Source organism: Schistocerca nitens, chromosome 4 (genome assembly GCF_023898315.1).
Source record: "Schistocerca nitens isolate TAMUIC-IGC-003100 chromosome 4, iqSchNite1.1, whole genome shotgun sequence".
In the NCBI taxonomy this organism is placed as follows: Eukaryota; Metazoa; Arthropoda; class Insecta; order Orthoptera; family Acrididae; genus Schistocerca; species Schistocerca nitens.
The window spans coordinates 913,750,494-913,758,290 of record NC_064617.1 but is presented as its reverse complement, the minus strand read 5'-3'; the positions used below and the strand labels follow the sequence as shown (position 1 = coordinate 913,758,290).

General features: G+C 40.2%; 1 long non-coding RNA gene across 1 annotated transcript in view; it reads right to left on the bottom strand.

Moving 5' to 3' along the window:
• Positions 1-321: 321 nt before the first annotated feature.
• The window catches only part of LOC126253507 (uncharacterized), a 28,282-nt gene continuing 20,806 nt past the window's right edge, over positions 322-7,797 (bottom strand). Inside the window, exon 2 of the long non-coding RNA XR_007545985.1 lies at positions 322-591. This is a non-coding gene — a long non-coding RNA (uncharacterized LOC126253507). The remainder of the gene's footprint in view (positions 592-7,797) is intronic.

The window sequence follows — 7,797 nt, the reverse complement described above, 5'->3', positions numbered from 1 at the left end:
TATTGTTTACAGACCCAAATTTAATTCTCGAAACAATAGACTACTTCTTAAACATATCAAGTGTTATTGGAATTTCTCGAGACTTTTCTGCAGAGAATGTGGTCCATTCATCTTTCAATACCCTAAGTTCTGAATCTTCACGTTTAGAGCTTTGAGTCAGTGGTTCGTCAACGATGAAAGGGTTAGGTGTCTTTTTTTCCACAATTGTAATTTAGATGCTTGACATGAGATTTCGTATAAATATATTGCTTGGTTGCATGGCTGCATCACATCAACAGGAGGAGGAATTGGAATTCACACAGGAGAATATTAAGACCGAAATAAAGCAGAGAAAAGAAATTTATTTCATACGTTTTGCCAAAATGTGTCTGTGGAATGAAACAAATGAATTGTAGCCAAAATCCGACGTGGTCCTTAGCAACTTTCACAGTGTCTGCCTGCTCAACCATAGAGGTATCCGTAGTAGCCCGGGTAGTAGTACTGCTCGCTAGGACGCAGTGCCTCACGAGCAGCGCCTTCCTGGGGTCGTGGCAGAGGGTAAGGGATGGCCAGAGCAGCGCCCACCAGCGCCAGCACCACCAGTAGCAGCACCTGCAAACACACAACAGGGGTAACATCGCTGGTCAGAGAGTAACAGGGGAATTCAGGATAACCAGCCAGCACCACCACCACCACCACTAGCAGCTACTGTGCAACGGAAAGTGTCATCTCTGGTCAGAGAGGGACAGATGATACTCCCGTTTGAACAGACTCAGGATTTCCCATCTGCTGCACCATTTCATACAGTAGCGAGGTTATTCGAACAATCACATGCCATTTAACTGGCATGGTGCAAGTGCAAGGGAGAGGCTAGTAACTACCAACTACCCACAGCAATAGCTACCACTCACTTAAAATTTGACCATTTCTTGAAACACAGCAGGAAACGGCATTAAATCCTATCACTGCCCACACTCCTAATCTGTTTGAATAAATTTACGAGTTCTCATACAAAACCGGTATGTATGGATATATACACATTTAGCTTGATTTTTAATTAAATATATCATACAGACAAAAATGTCCCCGAAAAATACTATGTGACTGAACACAATATGATATATATGAAGGTAGTATCTGTTCCCGAAAGAACTGATACAATTGATGACTGTGCAGCTTCTCCAGAATGAAATGATAATTAAATCGACACCCTAGCTGCTAACAGGCGTTGACATACATCATTCAGACATATTCAAAATTTGTGCCCCAACCAGGACTCCAAACTGGGATCTCCTTCTTACATGGCAGATGCTCTATCCCTCTGAGCCACCGAGGGCACAGAGGATATTTGTCCTGCAGGGACTTATACCCTGCATGCTCCCCGTGAGACCCACATACCCAATATGTCCACACCACTACATTCGTAGTGCGCCTAGTAGATGTTTGCCGATCACACTCATTACTCGTAGCAGATTAATCTACCAAGTCCCGTACGAGTTGGGGCGTAACTTGTGCATTCTCACAAAAAAGTCAATATTTTAACTAGGTGTTAAAACTGAAATTCAAATGGTTCAAATGGCTCTGAGCACTAAGGGATTTAACACCTGCGGTCGTCAGTCCCCTAGAACTTAGAACTACTTAAACCTAACTAACCTAAGGACATCACACACATCCATGCCCGAGGCAGGATTCGAACCTGCAACTGTACCAGCAGCACATTTCCGGACAGAAGGGCCTAAAACCGCTCGGCCGCAGTGGCTGGCCAACTAAATGTTCCAACGAGGGGCTGCACGATTAGTAATTAAGTAACTAATGTTCGTTCATACGTGTCTTTTATTAAAAGTCTGATTTTATAGCACATTAAATGTTACACTTCAATTCCCCCTTCTCCTATACAAACTCTTTGTTGTTTACTGTGGCAATCACTGCTTTGTAGGCAGCTGACAACTGATCACTGGCGATACAAAGACAGCAGTTCAGGAAAAATCTTGTAGTAGAGCCGTAATTCTTCGGTGGTTATAAAGACACAGCACTGTGCAACAGTTTGCTAGCAGTTAAGTTAGACCTGCCAGCGCAGCATTGGTAATTGTATCAGTACCAGATCAAGACGTATTTTCGACACATTCCACCATGTCCGAAATAACAGTAGTAGCCTTGAGCTCTGTTTCGCTTTCGACGTCAAAGTAGAGACAATCCATTTCGTGTTTCATGGTTTGTACTAACTATTTCAGTCGATGCTGGGATGATTCGCTCAACCCACGGACGTTTATTTCTTCTACCCTTTCTGAATCCAAGTTGATGCTGAAGTTATACTCGTCTAGCAATCAATAGACTTTTCGATAAATTTCAGTTCTGCAGGTTTCGAAAGTTAACACTACGACTCTGATTACGTAGTTAGCAGTGTGTCACTTGCTCAGCCTGTCTATGAAATATACTAAAAGAAAATGAAAATGAATAGATACGCAATTTGTTTCATATCTTGCACAACGTAATTATAGAAAGAATGAAGAAGGACGGTACATGAATATAGAATCACAGCTGACCTGTTATACTGTTTAGACAAACCACTGACAGTAACAATATTCTTTAATAGTAACTGTCACTCCTTCTTCGCCTAGAAAATTATTTAGTGTAGACCAATATTAAAGGACAAAGTGTAGAAACGACGACTACTATCACAGAGACATACGTGGAGTGTGGCTATTTCCAGAAGATTAAGCAGTCGCCCATTACTGTGAGTGAATCATAATTTTCAAGGATATGCAGGCTAGAATATTGGAGTGTTAATTCCGAATTGCGAAGCTGATTTACAAGGTAGTAGACTATCCACTATGTGTCAATGCCGATTTCCTTATATTTGCCAGACTGTCGAATTGTACTATTACGTAACGACAACAAAACCACATAAAATTTATATAGTTCCATTCGTGGGGGAATTGAACAGGTAATTAAGGGAATCAGAAAGTACTAGAAGTGTAGGAAAACACTCTATGTGTGTACAACTCATATCAATGACCGGAAAAGTAAGTGGAGCATATCCTGCGATGTCCAGAAAAAGTTAAATAACTATGCAGTGAAAGGAGCATCAGAAGACAGAAAAATATTCTAAAATATGACACGGTATTATCAATGATGCTGAATACCATGTATTTGCAGAGACAAGATTTGTAGCAATTTATGATGAGATCGAACACTATATCATATCAGTCCAAAGAAGGAATGGGGTTTTAAAAAATATCTTAACAATAACGTACAAAACGGAGACCACAAAATATTGTGGCAACTCAAGAAAAAACATTAACATTTTACAGACAATTGTACTCTCCAGTAGTGTCATTATATTTTAAAGACGATGTCGAAACAGAAAGGAATGAGTGATAGTTTATGTATGCCTTTTATACAACAGAAATCATATGTCTTTACTAATACTTATCATAAACAGATTCCTTCACCAGGCATGGCTTCCCTCACTACGAAACAGTGCTTTGCAGTAAGTCGAAGATTACCGTGCAAAGGCCTATTTTGGCGTACTTACAATGGTCTTCATAATGGTTGCTCGCAGTTGCTCTAACTGGAACTGATGCTTTATTCCACTTGACGTCTGCTTTTATAGCTTACTGGATGGGGGCTGCGGTGCAGACGTCAACTTCTACGCTAGCTGTGGTAGGTGCTAGGTAGGGTTGGTGTGGGAGGGGATGGGGAGGAGTGATGGCGTTGCATAACCCTCAAGGCCTTGTCGGAAAGTCCTAGCGTAAAAACCTTGTCCTCGCGTGCCCTGCAGGTATGCCGTGGCAGCCTTTCCCAAGAGCAGCTGTCTCTAAGGTATTCGTCATGTACAAGGCGTCACAGAACGATGTATTTAGGTCTGGGTCAGGTACGACACTAACATGACTCTATCTGAGGAGTAACAGCAATTTTCCCAGTCTGAAATTTCAGCTCTTAAGAAAATTATGAGTTGATATGAACCCTTCTAACATAATGGGACACGCAGAGGGTCGCGTGATGCAAACTGGGGAATCGCACCGTCTATTCATGCAGGAAAAACTCAGGGAAGTTTGAGAAAATAAAAGATTCAATTTTCGTGATTTTATGTGCAACTACTACAAATATCTCCCTAACTGGGCAAATATTTCATCTGCGCAAACACGAATCTACATCTGCATCTACATGATTACTCTACAATTCAAAATTAAGTGACTGGCATGGGGGTCTTCGAACCACCTTCAAGTTACTTCGCTACCCTTCCGCTATCGAACAGTACCCGGTGAAAACGACCACTTAAGTCTTTCCGGGCCACCTTTGATTTCTCTTATTTTATGACGATGATCATTTCTCCCTCTGTAGGTGGGTGGCCACAGAATATTTTCACACACTGAGGATAAATTTGATGACTGAAATTTTAAGGAAAAGGTCTTACCAAACGAAAAATGCGTTTGTTTTAATGATTGCCATCTCAGCTCAAGTATCATATCCGTGACATTCTCTCCTCTATTTCGTGAAAATACCCCACAATATGCCGTTATTTCTACATGTTCGCTGTCCTCCTCCAGTCATATCTGACACGGAGCTGACACTACACAGCAGTACTGAACCAGAGGGCGAACAAGCGTAGCGTAAGAAGTCTCTTTTGTAGACCTACTGCGTTTTCCAAGTGTTTTGCCAACATATTGCAATATTTGGTTTACGTTCCCCACAACATTATCTATGTGGTCGTTTCAGTTTAACTTATTCGTAATTGAATTTAAGTGAAGTCACAGCCTTCATAACTGCGTGATTTATCGTGTAACCGAAATTTATCGGATTTCTTTTAGCATGAAACACCCCCGTTTAAATTCCTTTACTGGATTTTGTGTAAGTTATCTAAGCCGCCAAACAGCTAATTATTATGATTATATGACCGTGTGCTTAATGGATGAAAGGCTATCGGTTTTTCTGCTGGTTTCGGTGGTATTTCAACCAAGTGCGGCTTTTCTGAGATTGAATAGTGGAATGATCGAAAGTTTGTCTAATATTAAGGACCACAAAGGTTGCGATGTACAAACTGATATATATTTCCTACTAACACACAAATTCTGAGGCAGTTGCTACCTTTGCCTTACACGTCTAATTACGGTTATATCTTTTTATTGGTTGCTGATTTTAAGTACTTCGTCACACGCGATGATGATGGTAAACATTCACAACAATCCTCACTGCAATCCATGGTTGTTGCTGGCCGACGCGGTTGACGCGAAACACGTAATTCGGCACTTGTCACTTTAGGTTTCATATCACTCGCGAATCTGTATCGATGAGGGTCCACCCCGCGACGATCAGGGGGACGCGTTCACTCCGGTGAATTTACTCGACCACCATTCTTGCCCGTCTCTCCAGCACTTCAGCTCGCTCGACACTCTCCAGTACTATTCCACACTCGACACTCGTCTCACTGCTTCCTGCAGCGCACGACAATTGACTCCTGTCTACTATCGACCTGGGCGTCGGATACTAGCATCTACGTTCATGGGATCACGGATCCTTTACAAGCACTTGCGTAGACGACTTCACACTGTTCATCATTTAGAATCAACTGCCATTTTTCGCACCATACAGACATCTTGTCTAAATGACATCATCTGCAAAGAACTGCTCAGGTTGTCTTTTAAACCATTCAAATATTTTGGGAACAGAAGGGGACCTGTAACACTTCCTTGGGGAACGGCAAGAATTACTTTTATTTTACTTGATGGTTTTCCATCTATTACTACGAACTGTGACCTTTATGAGAGGAAATCTTTATTTTGACTCCTTATTACAAGTTTTGCACATGTGATTTCTATAAAATGACTCCTGACCCCAATGTGACAGCTCAAGTTGTCAACCTAGTAACGGTCTGATAGTTACAGGGTCATAAACATTAAAAGTGTCTCAACCCGATCAAAGTATATAATTAAGAATCACGGAAACAAAAGTGCCAACTTCTGTAGTCTAGGTTGGATCTCGTGCCTGTATATAAGCTGTGGCGGAGAACCTAGCAAGTAGGCTCATTTTAAAAACGTGGGAAACGAATGAAATTTGCTAGGTTCTGGCAGATTAAAAGTGAGCCGCAGTGGAGTCGGGTCTTGAACCTTTTCTTTTGTGGGAAATGATATTACCGGTTAAACTATTTATGCACTACTCATGACTGTATAAAGCTCTGTCAGTGGGCTTAGAGTCGTGCCTGGGTAGATCAGTCGGAAAGAGCCCTTCAGACGAAAGGTAAATCTCTTGGTTTAACTCCAGTTGCAGCACATATCTACAGTCTGCCACAAACTATCACAACACCACCAACTCCGCTGCAGAACGATAATAGCTATTACTGAACAATAAAAGTAATTTAGCTTACATTTCCCAATTAAATAATTTATGAGAGTATTCTGCCATCTGTATAAAATAATTAAGCATTGTATTACAAGATTTCGAGCACACTGACAACAAATTATCTCAGTATGAGTAGTAATGGGATAAATCCTTTTTGATTCATACTAAATATATTATTATTTCTGATATCGGCCATTTTGAACAAAAGTTTAACAATTTACTTTTTGTTGTCCGTTACGTGAGACGCCCCAAACAAAGTTTAACATCACTAGATTAGATAATATAAATATAAAAAACAGGAACCAAAATATTACTCAAAGTTTTTGTGGATTTAGTCATACCCTAATTCTGGATTTAACTCGTGGCTACCACTAGCCACACTCATAATGAACTTTGGTGAACAGTGTTTCGTTAAAATGTAATTAAAACGCATTAACAGCTTTGGGGGGTGCTGAGTCTCAACTAAGCGAACTGTCCCCTCGTTTCAGCTGATAATAATGGTAAATTATCTCACTAAGTTTATTATTTATTGTGGGAAATGCTAAAAACAAAGTTGTACTTAGATCCACGTCATCAGATTTATAGTCACATAGGCATGAAAATTTTTGTTATGTTCATGACTGTATGAGTGCGTCTCTTCTTGCCTTTTTGTACTGTACAGGATTATTCATAAGAACCTCTGGAGTTTCAAAAGACGACCGTCTGATACCTACAAGAGACACAGAAAATAGACAAATATCAGTGGCCAGAACATCTCTTCAAGTTCTTATCTCACGTTACAGGTGCTCAGTATAGCAAACATTTGTCATGCGGCAACCGCCAACGTGAGCTTGCGGAACAACAGAAGTCCTCTTTGGAAATCTGTTCGTTGCGTTGTTTATCTGTAGGTGCGAACTAATTCGATGCAACAAGACGGAACGCATTATTTGCATACAGTTTCTGACACGCACACCCCCTATTGTAACCACGCCACTACATGTATTACGAACCGAAAGTCGGAGAGACGCATACTTATGAATAACCCTGTCTCTGATAGATACATTCTTTTCACCTCTATTGTTTGTTTCTTGTAGTGAATTACGTCCATAGGTCCATGACTGTGATTTATGCATGGACTGCATCACTTAGCTGAAATTTTCTGACATGTACAGTATTTTACAAGCAATTACCCAATAATTTATTCTTTACCTTTACCTATGTTATTAAATAATCTTCTATTCGGTAATACGTATGGGCAGAGAAATGAAATATCACTGCAATGTCTCATGCTACTTCCAGTTTTTAAAATCATTGCTCTTTGAACAACTTTCTGCACAAATTTTGTAAGTACTTCACTTCCTTTCTTTCAAAGGGATTTCTTAAAGCATTAACGAAGTAAAAATTTTAACTTTTCTTTCATGATGTTCCAAGAAGAGTATAACTGTAATTTTACGATTTAAAATTATAGAGTTTTATGATATATTAGAGAAATTTTTATAT